The sequence below is a fragment of the Peromyscus californicus genome, unplaced genomic scaffold, assembly GCF_007827085.1.
Source record: "Peromyscus californicus insignis strain IS unplaced genomic scaffold, ASM782708v3 Scaffold_7__1_contigs__length_154581171, whole genome shotgun sequence".
NCBI classification, from domain to species: Eukaryota; Metazoa; Chordata; class Mammalia; order Rodentia; family Cricetidae; genus Peromyscus; species Peromyscus californicus.
Window position 1 is genome coordinate 12,657,215 of NW_026294595.1, and position 17,886 is coordinate 12,675,100.

Sequence of the window (17,886 nt, forward strand, 5' to 3'; positions counted from 1 at the left end):
TGGAGGGATGGCCCCTGAGGTTTGAACCGAGCCCCCCATCCCACCATCTCTACTATTTCCAGCTACGTCAGTTTCTTTCTTTTTTTACAGGGTTTCTTTGTGTAACAGCTCTGGCTGTCCTGGGACTTGCTTTGCAGACCAGGCTGGCCTCGAACTCACAGAGATCTGCCTGCCTCTGCCTCCCAAGTGCTAGGACATAGGCATATGACAGGCATATGCCACCACTGACCCACTGCTGTGCCAGTTTCTGACAACAGCCAAGTTGCTCTGATTGCTTACACACATTCTATACCTGGAGGTGGCAGTGTGTTTAATGTGGTGATTCCCTTACTGAAGGGCCTTTTGATTCTACCCAGTTTGAGATGATTGCAGCCATGAGCATTTGTGAGGCTTCCTTGTGGATCTACCATTTGAGTTCATACCTTGGAGTGAGATAGGTGGGTTGGGGAGGGGGTGGGTGAGAGTGTGTTCCATTTTTGTAAGATGCTGCCATGTGTCTCTTTCAGTGGCTGCAGCATTTTGCACTCCCTCAAAGATGGAGGTTCCAGTTGCTCCCTTCCTTATCAGTATTGATGATGTCAGTGTTCAGGGTTCTGTTCATTTCAACACAACATGTCCTATTGTTTCATTTTGTGGTGTGTGTGTGTGTGTGTGTGTGTGTGTGTGTGTGTGTGTGTGAGAGAGAGAGAGAGAGAGAGAGAGAGAGAGAGAGAGGGAGAGGACCACAGTGGACATATAGAAATCCAAGGGCAACCTTTGGGAACTGGTTCTCTTGCTCTACAATTGAACCCAGGTCCTCAGGCTTGGTGGCAAGCACCTCTGCCCACTAAGCCTTCTTGCCAGCCTGTGTTTTAATTTGCAGTCCCCTGATGATATTTGATGTGAAGTAGTTTTTCATGTTTATTTTTACTTACATCTTTCCTCATGAGATCTCTCTACAACTTTAGCCTATTTTCCAGTTGGGTTGTTTGTTTTCTTATTGCTGAGTGATGAGGGCTCTTTGTGTGTCTTGAATTTTAACTCTTTGTCAGAGATGTGCTTTGCCAATGTTTTCTTCTAGTTGACAGCTTGTCTTTTCATTCTCTTCACAGCATCTTTTTTCCTTTTGAGACTGGCTGTTGTGTGTTGCAGGCTGGATTTGAACTAGCTATGTAGCCAAGGCTGACCTTGAATTTCTGATCTTCCTGCTTCCACTTCTCAAGTGCTCAGGTTGCAGGTGTGTGCCACCACACATGGTCAATGCAGTGGTAGGGACTGAACCCAGGGCTTCATGAATGCCGGGCAAGCACTGTATCAGCTCAACTATATCATCACTTGCTCACAGCATCCTTTACAAAACAGAAGTTTTTCATTCCAATGGTGTCAACATATTAGTTGTCTTTCATGGCTTGTGCTTTTGAGGTGGCATTTCCACAGTCACCTGGACTTTCTTCCTGGAATTGTCTAGGCATTGTGTGATTGTGTGATTTTTCACTTCACATGTAAGTTTAAGACCCATTTTAAGTTCATTTTTGAGATAAAGTCTCATATCTTGGTTGATGCTGAGCTCACTACGTAGCCAAGGATGCCCTTGAACTCCTGATCCTTCACCCTCCACTTGACAGGTGCTGGGATTAAAGGCATACCCAACTACACTCTGCTTGAGTTTATTTTCATGAGACATTTACATAAGTGTTTTTGTTTTTTCCATGTGGGTGCCCAGTTATTCTAACACCAACTGTGGAAAAGACCGTTCTTTTCCATTGGATTCATTTACTCTTGTAAAACAAACGCATTGGCTGTGCATCTCTGGGTCCGCTTTTATTGTTCTCTATTCTGTTCCATTATGCTCTGTGTCTCCCTCTGCCAATACCACAAATTCTCAATGACTAACTGTATAGTGTCTTAAATTCATAAAGAGTTTCCAAGTCTGTAAAATACTCATGTTCAGGTGTTGGAGTTGGGAACTCTGAAAGTCTGGCCCACTCCCTAAGTCATAGTAAAAGGAAAAAACTCTCTGAAGTGACATTTACAGCTGTGCCTTCAGTGTTCAGTGGAGCAAATGGAGTCAGGCAAAGAGCATGTAGGGTGATTGTGTTTTCCAGCCACCACCCAAAGGGACATCATCTCTGACATCCCAGAGTTGTATGACCAACATCCCAGCTGGGAGATTTCCTTCAGGAGCTCATTCCTGTGATGCATTTTGCCTGAGCCTCTGTTGGCTGGGGACACAACTCAGACCTGTTAAAGTGCCCTCTACAGGATCTGAAAACTTAGGACATAAGGGAAGCATCGGGTAATAAAGAGGAAAACTCAAGGAAAAGTGACAGTGAAAAAACTGAGGGTGAGGGAGAATGGTGCTCACATCACCAGGCGAGCAGGTCTGTGTTAACCAAGTTGAGAAAGAGGTCATTTCAGCAGTGACATCAGGACCTGGACAGAGCTGTAGTGGCTTTGATGAAAGCCACCATGCTGGCTGTGGAGGGAGACACTCTTACCAGTGGAATCCACAAAAGCCAGTTCCCTGATGGCAAGTCTAAACATCCTCAGATGAGGACCATGTTGGTTGACTGAAGCCCTATATTTAATGACTAACTTCTAGGTCTTTATTAATGTGAGAAGTAGCTGGGTGTGGTAAACGTGGGAGTCATGTGCAGTGGATTTTAGTGCCACCCAGAAATGTCAGAGGCAATGAGCATCATCCCACTAGGTGGGCATACAGTAGTTACAGGTAAAAATGATGATGTAGATTGAGGGGAGGAAACTTTCTTCTTGGAATATGTCCCGTGCCTTTCTCTTCTGGGGGTGAAGTTCATTTGCCTAGTCAGAGATCTTTTCAGCAGTTAGGTATGGCTGATGGAGATGGATCTGGTGGCTGGAACTGCATGCAAAGGTACATGGGAATCTTTAAAGCCCAAGCAGGTAGGCTTCTGGTAGCTGGTAGGCACAGTAAGCTATTCTTGGGCATGGTAGGCATGGCCATGCAACTTGACCTGGCTTTATTGAGTTCATCAAGCAAGGGGAGATACACAAAGTCCCCAAGGGAACAACCCCAGGATGAATCAGTGGGACAGCTTGGGAAGAATGAGTGTGAATACACAGAACTAATCGGGGTGCTCCTATCCATGCTGCTGTAGCCAACACTGATCTGAGGAAGTAACTGAGACAGATGATAGGATCTTTCTACGCTGTGTTAGATCTTGCTAACATGTGACTATAGTATCCACTTAGTTGCTGACTTCTGGTTGGAATGGATTGCAATGGACTTTCAAGTGCTTGTCAGAAGTTATCCACACAGCCCCACTACTTGTCCTGGATAGTGGCCCAGGGCCTTGCTTTCTTATCCTATTCATCCTCTGTAAAAAGTTTTCACTATGTAGATGACATGATGCTAACCCTGAGTGTTTAGCAAATTTGGAAACACATTTGAAAGACATGCAATCATCCCTAGAGGTTCAATGGTAGGAAAAGGAAGCCTTGAGGAGGGGAGGGAACAGGAAAACAGCTGACTGGCTGAACCACACAGTGTTCACCTCCTCCTCTTACAGGAGAATAGCTGCCTGCCACACAAGGCCTTAGGGGTCAAGGGTTTCATGTTGTTGGTTGTTTTTGCTCTTTGGGGGGCCCCACCCAGTTCCAAATTAAATCACACATGGAGGCTTATTCTTAATTATAAATGCCTGGCCTTAGCTTGGCTTGTTTCTTGCCAGCTTTTCTTTTTTTTTCTTTTCTTTTTATTAAGAGATTTTCTATTCGTTTTACATATCAACCACAGATTCCCCTGTAGGCTGTTGTTTTGTCTTGTTGACTGTATCCTTTGCCCTACAAAAGCTTCTCAGTTTCAAGAGGTCCCATTTATTAATTGTTGCTCTCAGTGTCTGTGCCACTGGTGTTATATTTAGGAAGTGATCTCTGGTACCAATGTGTTCAAGACTACTTCCTACTTTCTCTTCTATCAGGTTCAGAGTAACTGGATTTATGTTGAGATCTTTGTTCCACTTGGACTTAAGTTTTGTGCACGGTGACAGATATGGATCTATTTGCAATCTTCTACATGTTGACATCCAGTTATGCTAGCACCATTTGTTGAAGATGCTTTCTTTTTCCATTGTACAGTTTTGGCTTCTTTTCAAAAATTAGGTGTTCATACATGTGCGGATTAATGTTAGGGTCTTCAGTTCGGTTCCATTGGTCTACATGTTGATTTTTATGCCAGTACCAAGCTGTTTTTATTACTGTAGCTCTATAGTAGAGCTTGAAGTCAGGGATCATGATGCCTCCAGAGGTTGTTTTAAATTGTACAGGATTCTTTTGGCTATCCTGGGTTTTTTGTTTTTCCATATGAAGTTGAGTATTGTTCTTTCCAGGTGTGTGAAGAATTGGGTTGATATTTTGATGGGGATTGCATTGAATCTGTAGATTGCTTTTGGTAAGATTGCCAGTTTTACTATGTTAATCCTCCCTATCCATGAGCATGGGAGATCTTTCCATTTTCTCACATCTTCTTCAGTTTCTTTCTTCAGGGACTTCGATTGCTTAGTTAGAGTTACCCCAAGGTATTTTATATCCTTTGTGGCTGCTGTAAAGGGTGATGTTTCTCTGATTTCTTTCTCAGCCTGTTTGTCGTTTGTAGATAGGAGGGCTACTGTTTTGTTTTAGTTAATCTTGTATCCTGCCACATTACTGAAGGTGTTTATCAGCTGTAAGAGTTCCTTGGTCAAATTTTTGGGGTCACTTAATGTATACTATCATGTCATCTGCAAATAGTGAAAGTTTGACTTCTTCCTTTCCAATTTGTATCCCCTTGATCTCCTTTTGTTGTCTTATTGCTCTAGCTAGAACTTCAAGTACTGTATTGAATAAATATGGGGAGAGCGGACAGCCTTGTCTTGTTCCTGATTTTAGTGGAATGAGTTTCTCTCCATTTAATTTGATGTTGGCTGTTGGCTTGCTGTAAATTGTCTTTATTATGTTTAGGTATGTTCCCTGTATTCCTGATCTCTCCAGGACCTTTATCATGAAGGATGTGTTGGATTTTGTCAAAGGCCTTTTCAGCATCTAATGAAATGATCATGTGTTTTTTTTTTCTTTCAGTTTGTTTATATGGTGTATTACATTGACAGACTTTCGTATGTTGAACCAACCTTGCATCCCTGGGATGAAACCTATTTGATCATGTTGGATAATTGTTTTGATGTGTTCTTGGAGTCTGTTTGCCAATATTTTATTGAGTATTTCTGCATCAATGTTCATGATGCAAATTATCTCATCTACCTTTTGCCTCTGGGCTTTTCCCTTTTCTTATTTCCGTATATCTTACTTTCAATCTTACTCCATGGCTGGCTGTGTGGCTGGGTGCCTGGCCCCTAGCATCCTCCTCTCTTTGTTCTCTGGCTGTATCTTCTTTATCCTTCCAGATTTCTCCTATTTTTTCTCTCTGCCTGCCAGCCCCTGCCTTTTCTTTCTCCTGTCTCGCTATTGGCTGTTCAGCTCTTTATTAGACCATCAGGTGTTTTAGACAGGCACAGTAACACAGCTTTACAGAGTTAAACAAATGCAACAGAAAAGAATGCAACACATCTTTACATCATTAAACAAATGTTCTGCAGCATAAACAAATGTAACACATATTAATATTCTACAACAGTTTCATTCCCAGAGTCCTTCAGAGTTGGCAGTTTGGCCTCAGATTCTGGGGATTCCCCTAGTAAATTTCTGCTTTGGAGACCTGCAGAGACTGAATTTGTGGAATGGTCAACAGGGGGCGCAAGACACCAGGAGAAGGCTTCTCAGACCCTGCATAGACAGTGAAATCCCTTTGTGGGCTTACATATGTAACCTTGCTATGTGTGCCTCTCACACCCTTGTGACTTCCCATCATTTAGCTTCCATTTATACAGTCTGGCCTTGTAATCCTAACAGCTGGGTGAATCTCACACATACAGTGCCTATCAGTGTGACATTTCACCTGTGTGGCTCCCACCTTGTGATTTCTCACCTATTAGCTTCCTCTCATGTGATCTGTGGCTGTCTATGTCATACCTGTGTGATCCCCCAGCTTTATGATTCCTGTATGACTCCTATACATGGCTTCATATGACTCCTGTATACTTCATATCTGTGTGGCTTAGCTTGTGAGTCTATTCGTGGAACTTGCATCTACATGTCTCCCACCTGGGTAAACAAGACAGTGTCTGATCATGGAAGTGGGTGCCTGGGCAGCCATTGACCCTGACCATGATTCTGTGGTTTCCTTTGTTCCCCCAAATTCCCAGACTGAAGCTTTCCTCCTTAGGACAGGTGACACGGGACATGGTGCTGGTCTGAATGTCTCCAGGGACAGAAAGCCTTCTGGAGAGTACTTGTGCAGGGTGAGGGTTAATGTGCAGGATCATGGCCTTAAATAGTGGCTTCCCTTAGAACTTAGGTCGGGCAGCCTAAGTTCCCTATCTTGTATACAGCGTGGGTTGAGAGGGCAGCCATCAGGAGGTGTGGCACAGAGATGTGGCTGACATGTGTGACTTGGATGGTTCAGTTGGTGCCTGTCTATGACATACATAAGAGCCAGTTTTGCCTTGGGAACTCTCCTGGCACAGCACATGTAGGACACATACTGTGGCTGCTCTCAGTAAGAAATCATGTAGCCAGGCAGTGTTACTCACAGAGCATCTGTTGTCCAGGATCTCAGGCCAATGGTGGGAGGTGAGCTCTAATCTAAGATTACGGATGAGCCTGGCAATGCACAGTGAGTGTGGAGCCTGTCTGGGCTGCATCCCAATAATCTGCAGGACAGTGACACCAGTTGCACTCTGTGGGGTGTCCTTGGACCTGAGAACATTGTTCTCCTTTTTTACCCTATTGTCCATTCTCTGCTCTATGGGTCATTTCTCTTTTAGGTTGACAACAGCTGAAACCAAACACTTGTGCCCAGGAGGCCTGGGCTGTCTAGTGCTGTCCCATAGCTGGTGACTGAGACCCTGGCACGGTCAGGAGCAGGGCTGAATTTGGCTGTTTGAGACTGAGCTGCTCCAGCTGTGACCTCTGTGAGTCTGGCTCCTGTAGCCCTTTCAGTGAATCATGGCGGGGGAAGGGCCACCTCTCAGATGTGTTGGGATCCTGGGAGCTGGGGACTCATCTGAGAACTCTGATTGGTGGAGGAACCTGGTGAGGAGCTCTGGAGGTTGTGGAAGCCAAGAGTTATCCAGGCTGGGTGCCAGGCCACTGTGAATCTTTTCTGAAGGGTCAGGTGGCTTATTCAGAAGTAGTGTCATTGTCCACCATGGATGGAGGCAATCATGTGGTGTATCTCATAAAGTATCCAGCAGAGGACTACTGTCTCCTCTATGGTGGGGAGAAGCTGAAGGAGCATCAGATCTGAATAGCAAAAATCACGGGGAGTCAAGTTATCATTTGTCCCCTGGCTTTCCTCTCCTTCCCTGGGAGAGTCCACCAGCATCCAAAACCCGCAAATCCTTGTCCTACCCTGGGACTGAGGATCTGAGGTTGCACATTCTTGCTCTCTCTCTGTCAAGGGAAAGGTAGAAAGTGCTAACTGTTCACAGTGACACAGATACCACAAACATCACCACTGTAGTCAAGGTCTCATTGCAGACAAAGCTCCTGATTACTGTGGGGCATTATCAGAGGAGAGGGGCAGGGGCAGAAACAGGAGCCAGCATGTAAAGCCCGGCCCCAAGCAGAGACTTGGTGTCATCACCATTCATATGGAGGTCAAGGCTCCTGAGATTTCCCAATGGCAGTGTATGGAATGGAGCCCTGAGCCCAGTGAGATGGGCTTCTACAGTTGGGGTCATTGCTGACACCCCGATCCTACCTAGGAGGAAGCTGAGGTACACTGAAGGGAGTGACCTGGGTCTCCCAGTTCAGCTGCTTTGAGTATCTGGAGTTAGTATTCACTGGTTCTCCTTGCTTAGCTGGGCTCCCCTCCAAGCCACAAGCATCTGGCACACACACTTTGGAAAGGTGTCTCTGCCCTTCTCCACCCCAGCAGCTGCTCAGTCCTCCAGGCTAGGAAGGAAGTTCCATCAGTTCCCTATCTCTGACCCCTATACTCCTGTTTCTCCCAGGTGTCAGCTGAAGGCACCACCCTGATAAACCAGGAAGCTCTAGAGAGCTTTAAAAATGTTGAAGCTCCAGAGCCCTCACATGGAGACCATCTTCATTCCTAAGCAGAAGTATGAGAAGAGGCTGCTGTGCCCACCTCCACCACCCCATGCATGGAAGCCAGCAGTTCACTCCAGGGCAATGAGCTGTCTCTAGTTCTGGCTTTCTCCTATAGAGATTGAGGCAATTATGACTGTTGGAGGGGCCCTGAGGTCCTGATTGAATTCCCAGGGTCTTTTGAATCACGTTTTTCCTTATTGAACAGAAGCCTGCTCTTCAGGAGGCAATTAGCCCAAGTGGCCATGTACAAAGGACTCTTGAGAAAACCCTGGTCTAGGGATTTCATGAATTTCAGGAGGTCCTGTGTTCTGTGGCCTAGGTAGGAGAGAATCTGTTCTCCAGACGTGTGTGCACCATGCTTCTGGAACTTTCTCTTCCTAAAGTCGTTGTGTTCACATTTTTGTCATGGATATCATTTCTGGGACATCAGGACCCTTCAATCCCAGGCTCTCTTGTTCATAGCCCTCTTGTGCTTGCAGGTAAGTGGGACATTCATCCTTGGCACTTCCATCACCCCTCAGTGCTCACAGTGACTGCATTTACTGATGAGTTTCATTGCAGACTAGTTCAGCCATGCCCAGATGTCAATGTTCCTGGGTACCTCTGCTGTATGATGTTTTAGAGATAGCAGTCCCAAGCCTTCCCAAGATCAGCTTCCCATATGTGGGTAGAGCCAGAGCCGGACAGCATCCTTGTCCATCCTTGTCATGCTGTTGTCCTGAGCTAATTTCCTTCTTCTCACACACATGGGCATGGGGCACTGAGGGCAGCCTGGGGCACTGACTTTTCTCCCACTGTCTCTCTGCTGGGTGGAGCCCTTGAGATCCCAGCATCACCTCTAGGATTTCAGCCTCCACTACCCTTCCCTGCTGGCTTCAAAGACTCCCCCTCTGTTCTGGATCATGAATGACCATGACTCTAAGCAGCCCAGGGCACCACCCCTGGAGCTGGTTTCCTGTAGGCATTAAATGAGCCCTCTTCTTGATTCATCACACTTCCTTCTCATCCCCTAATCCTCCTCCACACCTCTCTATAAAGAACTACACCACTACCTTGTGTCTCTATAGTGCATGGTGTCAGGTATCTCTGGGTCCTTTAAGGATCTTCCCATAGGAGAAGGTCTGGGGAAGCAGGCAGGAAGAGTAGGAAGACAGACTAGGATTCTCCATGGCTTTCTTGGTGGTGCTCCTGGACAAAGTGCAGGAGGTTCCAGATGTCAGGGGTCCGAATTGGTCTGACCAGAGACACAAGACTAAGAATATATTTGGCAGGATGGATTACATCTTCCTGCTGTGGGAGATAAGGCATCCAACCCAGCTGGGAACAGAGGCAGAGCCCTTGCCTGTGACCATTTTACTGGAAGAAGCTCTTGAAGAGTGTCAGGTGACAGCCAGAGTGATGCACAGCTCAGTGCTGGGGTGCTCCTTCTTCTAAAGTCCTGGGTGAGAGGGTTCCATCTGGGGAGATTGACAAGCCCACAGGTGTAGCTAAAGTTTTCCTGCCTGGCCCACAGTCAGGACAAATCTGTCTCACCTGCCAGTCCCACAGCCGCTCAGACCCAACCAAGTAAACACAGAGACTTATATTGCTTACAAACTGTATGGTTGTGGCAGGTTTCTTGCTAACTGTTCTTACAGCTTAAATTAATCCATTTCTATTAATCTATACCTTGCTACGTGGCTCGTGGCTTACTGGCATCTTATCTACACATGCTGTTTGTCATCGTGGCGGCTGGCAGTGTCTCAGTGGACTCAGCCTTCCACTTCCCAGCTTTATTCTCCTCCTTGTCCCGCCTATACTTCCTGCCTGGCCACTGGCCAATCAGTGATTTATTTATTGACCAATCAGCAATACACTTGACATACAGACCATCCCACAGCACACAGGTCTGGTGTTTCTGACACAATCTGACATGATTCTTTGTCATTGTTGATTGTCACACAGAAATCTCTCTTCAGTTTGTGCCTACAGCTATGCAGACACAAATGTTAATGTGCCTTCTCACACAGCTACACAGACACACATGTGCATACTCAATACACACAGGCACACACAAACATAACTACACATGTGCATAGAAACAAGATAGTGCATTTAATCTGTGGTGTGGCATAGAATAGAGCATAAATGAGGTGGGGGCCCCACACAGTTTTATCAGGCCTGACTCCAAACCACTTTTGTGGAAAGAGGGAACAGATCAGATCTGAGAACAGGCAAATTTAGATTTGGGGGACATTCTAAAGGACCAATTGCTGGGTGGCTGTGGAGTAGCAGCCTAGATATTGAGAGCCAGTATAGAATGCAGAAAGCAAGCCAACACAGGAGCCGGGGTACAGGAGGAAGAGACAACTCACTTCTCAAGAGTGTGGGCACAAACTTGGGGTCATTATATGGATATTTTATGGAGAGGAGCCAGATGCTGTCCTTTGAGTTGGAAGGTAGGAGAGCCATGTGGATGTGTGAGGATCAGTTTCAGGTGGGAATGGGGCCTGGGCATGGGAAGGGTGGGTCTTCTAGAACCTTGTTATCCTCCTGGCTCTGAGTTCTCAGGTGTCACTTCCCACTCTGATAACATTCTCTCTCCTGACAAGGCTTCCTGAGAATGAGTGAAAGCACAGGCAGGTGGCTATTTACAGGAATTAGCACCATGTATTCACGAGGTCCAAACAAAACAGAGCTACCAGCCTACAGCATGGATGGGGGCTTTGTGCAGGTGAGGTGTCACCCAGTGCAGGACATAAATGCTGCGGCAAGGCCAGGAGCATAGTGGCACCATGGCGACCATGCAGCTGCTCCTGCTGACTGTGGCTCTGACCCTGTCCTTTTTGGTGCAAGCCGATGAATGGCCTCTCCTGATTCCTGCCCCTGCTGACAAGGTGAGAGCCTTGGGAGGACTGAGGATGGGATCTGGGTGTCCATGGTCATGACCCTAGACTGGATGTTAGACTCAGGTCTGTTGATGGAATCTCCTGGTGGACATCAATGGGGTGCCCTATGTTATACCCTAAGGTCTGCCTTCCTGAATACCATTTTCATGCTACCTGTAGGATGGGAGCCTTCACAGGCTGAGGGATGTGTTGAAGACATGGATGTCACTATTCTGCCACACTGGGACCTGTTGCCCCCTGCTGTTAGATTGTTGGTGCCTAAGAAGTTCCACTAAAATGAGTGTTTTCAGAATTTCTATTTTGCAATGGAAGGAAGATTTTACATACGTTATATATAACTGCATGCAGGATGATGTACACAGTGCAGTGCTACTGTTTGCAGAGTGCTGAGCAATGCTGGGAAGGGTAGCATGGAAGGGATGGACTTCCAAGAATCTTTTTTTTTTTTTGAGGTGAAAGGAGAAGTGGATGTATGCCTCCATCCCTAATGCAGAAGCAATCTCCAATGGATAAAGGCTTGCATACATAAATTCAGTTTTCTTTAAGGGAGACTCACTGGGGAAACAGACTGTTCTTGATCATTGACTGGATGCACAGCAGTAGATGCCCAGCAGAAAACAGACTTAAGAGCATTTTGGAGGTCCTTGTTTCAGAAAGTATTGTCAGGATAACTTTCCTTTCTTTTTCTTTCTTTTAAATTTCATATCTTTAATTTTAATTTAATTTTATTTACATATTTTTTCTTTTCTTTTTTCAGCCTACAGGTCCTTTGTGCATATATTTTAGCTTACAGTTTAGCATTATTATGGAATTCCTGTGTGTGCAAATGAGTGGATCTCTGTTTCTTGTGTCTTCTCTTTTGCTCTTTTCTTTGTTTGTTTTGTCCTATCCCAATGTGTTAGCTTTTTAAAATCTTATTTACTAAAAATTATGATGCATTTTATGAAAGTCATGAGGCTCTGGAGATGATCAGCCATGCTTCCAGGTCCCATCACTGGTGGATAAAGGTATCTGGTTGTAGCTCCCTTTATCTTTGATGCCTTCCTGTTGGAATCTATGCTGAGCTGGGGGAGAACAGTTTCTGTGGGTGAGTCTGGTGTTTAAACACCTTGAACCCACTAGTGACAACTCCACCTCATTGGGCTTTCCATCCTGGCCTCACAGTCTCACTCTTCTCCCACTCAAGGAGCTGGGCAGCTGCTGCTCATGCTCTTGACCTCATAGAACTGGAAGCTCAGCTCTATTCTCTGTCCTCTCCATAGGACCTCCATGGTATATATCCCTATGGTCACCTCACAAAGAGGCAAGGATCAGCCATCCCAGGTCTTCAATTGGCCCTGAGGCCCTAGGCAGGGAAGACACACAGGTCCAGGGAGTGTGGATGTTAGGAGCTAGGACAATTGGCAGCAGGTCCCTTGAGGTGGCTTGAGGGTCACATGTTCAATGTCTCTGAGGCTGTTGTGTGAGTATATTGACAGGGACAGCAAGCACTAACTAGGGATAAGATATGGAAGAACACTGATGAACATTAGCAAATCAGCCATGACTGGGAAGCAGGCAGGGACTGGAACCTGGAGACAGGTCACACCCCAGCAGGGTGGCTGTGGTCGTCTATGGTCCAATACTTAGTGGCTGCATGGCAGTGCCCTCTACTCTCTCTGAGCTCTGTCTACTTGGCCATCTTCTTGCTCCTCTGGGTGATTTTTCTCAGCTGCTTATGTGGATCCTGTGCAACGAGCCTGGTCAGAACCTGTCCCAGGAAATTTGGCTCTTGCGAGATTCCTGCCAAACCTGTGTGACTTTACATGCCTATGGCACAGAGGTGGCTTCTAACCCTACAGTGTCTCAGGACCCTGAAGTCTGCACTGAGTCCCTACCCAATACCCCTCCTGCCTCTGCTTCTACATCTGTCCAGCCTGGAACCCCTTTTCCTGAATTCCCCTGATCTGAAGCCTCACTCAGAGATAATTTCCGTCTCCAGATTTTAGGAAAGTGGTACATACACTACTGGGTAGGAAATATGCCTATTCCTGAAAACATAAAGGCCAGTCCATTGCCGCCCTTCACATTTGTCAGAAACATCATCGGGCAGCTGGAGTTCAGGATGAACATCTCGTGAGTACCTGCCCCCAAGTAGCCCTCTCTGCCGCTTGACTGGATACTCTCCTCACCCCCACCTCACACAAGTTCCCTGACCTCATCCAGTCAATCCATGACCACTGGGGCACCAGGAGCATCCCAGTATAACTCTGGTTGCTTCTGGAGAAGCCAATGTGGGCTTTGTGCTCATCTGTGTAAAGGGACAGAGCCTTGGGGACCTTGAGGACTTCACTGGGTTCTATGGCCGGTTAGGACCCCAGTGGGGATCAAGAGCAGGAGCTTCTCTGGAGAATCATGTGGAAACCCTGGGTAGAGCCTGGCCTCGGGAGGAATAGCCTGTGGTGGGCAGGGTGCCAGCCTGTGCTGATCCTGGATCATGGGCTGGTCATCAGCTCTTCCCAGCCTATACCTGCTCTTCTCTTCCTGAAGCATGCAGGTCAGGGACACAGTGCCCATGTCAAGATGGGTGCTGTGGATACAGCTTCTCATTCACCTGTCAAGAGGATGGGAACTGCTCCCCTCACTGTTGGAGTGCATGGAGTGGAGCAGGGAAGGAGAGGACAGATGTCTGCAGAAGAACCATGTTTCCCTCTTGTGTTCCAGGAGCCCCAATGAATGTGTTGTATTCAAGCAGGTCTTGGATTATAATGAAGAACATCCTGGTTCCTACTATGGCTGTAAGTGCTCATAGATACTTTCCCTAATGGAGACTTCAGAGAGAAATCTGATGAGCACATGGCTCCTTTTCATCCTCAGGGTCAAGGCACTACTTCCAGATTTACTTATTGGAGAGAGAGGATGTCAGTGTCATCCAGTACCTAGACAAACTGCGAGAATTCAACCATAATATGATGATGCTAACAGGTATGTGCCCTGCTCTGAGTTTGTGGGAGTTGGGCATGAACTTTGGGGCACTGGGTACAGAGTGCATTACTATTTACTGCCCCACTTGCTCTAGTCCACACTTGGCAATCTACACATACACATTCTTCATTCCTGAGATTTCTGACACTATGGGAGAAGAGTTTGCAAGCTCTTCTTGGCCTCTTGCATCCTCAGCCCTCATAAGACCACTCCTGAGGGCTGAAATCCATGTCTGCTTCCCACCCTCTACACCCCATGCTTTTCTCTCAGTCAGCTCTTGTTGTGGTCCTGCCCTGAGCAGGAATCTGATGCACTTTTGCTGTTGAGTATATTGGGCAGCCACTGCTGTTATTATGGTAGCAGTGGTGGTGTCCTGACATGCAGAGTGTGAAGCCCAGAGCCCTGTTCAGTACCCTGTTACACATTTACACATATGATGGCCCACTCTGACCAGACAGTTCTGAGATCCTGAAGTCCACAGATACATGCCATATCAAAGTAAATCAGAGACAAATAGGTGAAGGGAAGTTCTACATACAGTTCTGCCCATTATTGAGAAGGGAGAAACTCCTAATCTCTCTTTGCCTTTTTTCAGACAATTTAAACTCATAGAAGAGATTAAACAGAATCCAGAAAATAGGCAAATGTGTATTTAATGAGACAGGTTGTCAGTCACACCCTGGGGAAGGCAGCTCTCCTGGTGCAGTGCTCCACACTGACTCCAATTCACACAGGGCATCTCTGGACACTATTGGACTCAAGGAGCACACAGGGCTCCAAGTTCAGTGCCAGTGGAAGACGTGATCTCCACCTGCCACCTGCATCAACTCCTGAGATCGGTGTCCAAGCTGTGCCCTGTTCTCACATTTCTTACTGCGCTGACTCCTCTAGTACTGCCCCCATGATGCTTCTTAGCATGGGTGACACTGTGTGGCTTCCCTTGCCTTAATCCAACGTTCCCACTCAGTCATCCTCCCCTCCCCACTTCTCTCAGCCCCCTGGAGACTCTGCATCCTGAGATCCTAACAGTGTCCTGGAAGTTGTCTCAGCACAGACATAGAGACCTAGGCTGAAACACCCACTACTGGCCACTGGGCCCACCTTCCCATTGTCCCCAGGGATTGCAAGGGTGATGGTGCTGCTCAGAATTATGTATCCCTAGTTTACAATCCACCTCCCTCTGCTACATCAGATATCACCCTGGGACCTGAACCAGCCCAGGATACAGGTAGCCTTTAGTCATATGTATCCCTGGATGAGGTGATGGGCTATTGAGGGCCATGTTTGGAGCTGGGGTTCTGGTAGGAGGGGTGGGGAGCATAATGAGGGCAGGAATGTTTGCATTCACGATGGGCACTCTTCTACTTTCTACCCCATGCCAACCTAGCATGACAATCTCCTCTAGGAGTGGCTGCACAAGGCCGTGGAAGGTCTTCTCTATTTTCAGGTTGTGTCTGTGCATGGAGTTCTGCGTCTGTCTTCTGCCCACCAGGGCTGGGTAGGGAAGAGTCCTTCTCAGAGAATCCTTGATGACAGACTGTGTGCTCAGGTGGTACTTGTCACAAACAAGGTGCAAACCCTATTCCCTCCAAACTAATCTCACCTGGCAGGCCTCCTGCTTAGGACTATTGACTTAAGATTCCCTGTCTCACGCTTGAATTCTCTTAGGGTCAGTGACCTCTGAGTGACCTCTGTTAGTGACCTGTCTGTAGTGAGAGTTCTTTCTAGTCCCCTCTTTCCATTCCCATGCTGACTACAGCCTAGTGGTCTCATCATACCCTCACCTAATGTGACCTGCAGATCGGAGTCGAGTCAAAGACCCAAGATCTCTGAGGCAGTTTGAAACCTTGACAGCATTTATTGGACTGAACATAACCGACATCATCAAACCATCTTACGATGGTAATGAGATGAGTTTTTTCCTGTGTCCCCTTCCCTCCTATTCACAGCTTCCCTGTAAGACAGTGGTTACACACTGTTCCCAGCCCCTCTCTCTCTGTGGGTGTCTAGATTCCTGTGAGCTGTCCAGACAATCTTAGTGCATAAAGGAAGAGCCATGGAGACCACACAGGAACCAGGAGCTGGGATCCTACCAGCTTCTGCAGCAGCCGACTGAACTTCTGATGCCAAGAGGAGACAGTGCTTATTACCCACACTTCCCCCTTCCTCTGCTTTCAATAAATCCACAGTCTCTGTGTGTCAGGAACGGTTAAACGGGTTCCATCTTTGTGTTAATCAGGTGATGAACTTCACCATCAGGAAGGATGAGGTATCTGAAGGTCCACCTGCCGTGACCTGAAACATGTGCTGTGCCAAGTCAGTGCATCCGGCCCCCAGCCCCTTGTGCATGCCAGCTGCCCGTGGCCAGCCACAGTGGAGTGCTCCCTGGAGGAGGGAAAGGAGGGGGAATCTCTGAGAAACAGGATGGGCATGCCCATGGGCTAGGCTGCAGGATAGAGGTGCTCGTGGAGGATCTGGGAGTCAGACATGCCTGTGTCCTCCCTTCCAAGTGTATTATGTCCCCCCCAGATGTCTGTTACAAAGGGCCTACTGCTGATTGCAGTAGGGTGTCCCTAGCCTCCCATGGGTCTCCTTGTGTGAACTTTCCCCCAGGACTCAAAACCACACATCTAACTCAGCTTCGATACTCCACAAGGACAGACCAGTGTAGAACTGCCCAGAGTCACACTTGGAGAACTAATAAGTGTGTTGCCTTTACACTGCTTGGATGAAGGGTTCCTTGTAGGAGCAGGGGTGAGCCCACAATAGCTACTCCACCAAAAGGTGTCTCTAACGTGGATCTCAACGTCCCCATAGCTTCATAGATGGTGTTTCTTCTTCAGTTAGCCTTCCACACTGCATGCATTCTAAAACACCTCCTGAGACCACAGTGGGGGCAGAATCACATGCAGCTGTGAGGGATGTGCAGGAAGGAGGGGCTGGAACCTCAGGAGAGGGTCTGCTGGTGCCACCTCCTCCTATGTGAGAGTCCCTGGACAGAGCTGATCCAGGGTAGTTACAGCTGCCACTCACAATCATGGTGGGTGTTATACTCGGGGGACAGTGCTCTAAAACATGCCTGTCCAGGAGCTCTGCACCCTCCACTGTTATGCAGGAAGCAGGTGGTAGCCCATTCTTCTGGATCCTTGATATGACAGAACTACCCAGGGGCTGTGAGCCTCCCACGAGGCTCATCCACTTGGGAGCTGTGCCTTAGACTTAAATGCCCTTTGTACCCTATCTCTGGGGTGAGACCACTGGTGTTTGGTTTCTTTGGGCATTGGGACAATGGATGTGGACCTTGAGTGGTTCCTTGAATACCCCTACATACTGGACCACACTTTGAAGTCAGGCTGGCCTTGCTCTGATGGGAGAGCACAGACCAGGGATGGAGACAGTGTCAGGGTAGACACCATTCATTGCACACCCTGATGGGATTAAAGGTGTGCACCACCACACCTGGCTCTAAGCTTTGCTTTAATTCCTTTTCACAATTTGGAAACTTAGCTGGGCGGGATCTTGCCCTGAGGTCACTACTCCCTTTATTCTATTTCTTAATCTGTTTATCTCCTTGAACACAGGATTTAGCTCTAGTCCACCTCCTGGTGCCCTTTTTCTCAATCTATACATTCTGTATTTTTATTTGCTCAGCTTGTTCCTTTTCATTATAAATCTTCATTAAAGTTAATATTAATAACCATATAACTGTCTATACTAGACTGTTTTAAGATTTCCTCTGCCTGCATGATTAATCCAAAACTCTTCACTTTAGCCTCAGGCAGACTCTTTGGACAAGGGCAAAAAGCAGCCATATTCTTCACCAAAACATCACAAGAATGATCTCTAGGCAACATACTAAAGTTCTCCCCTG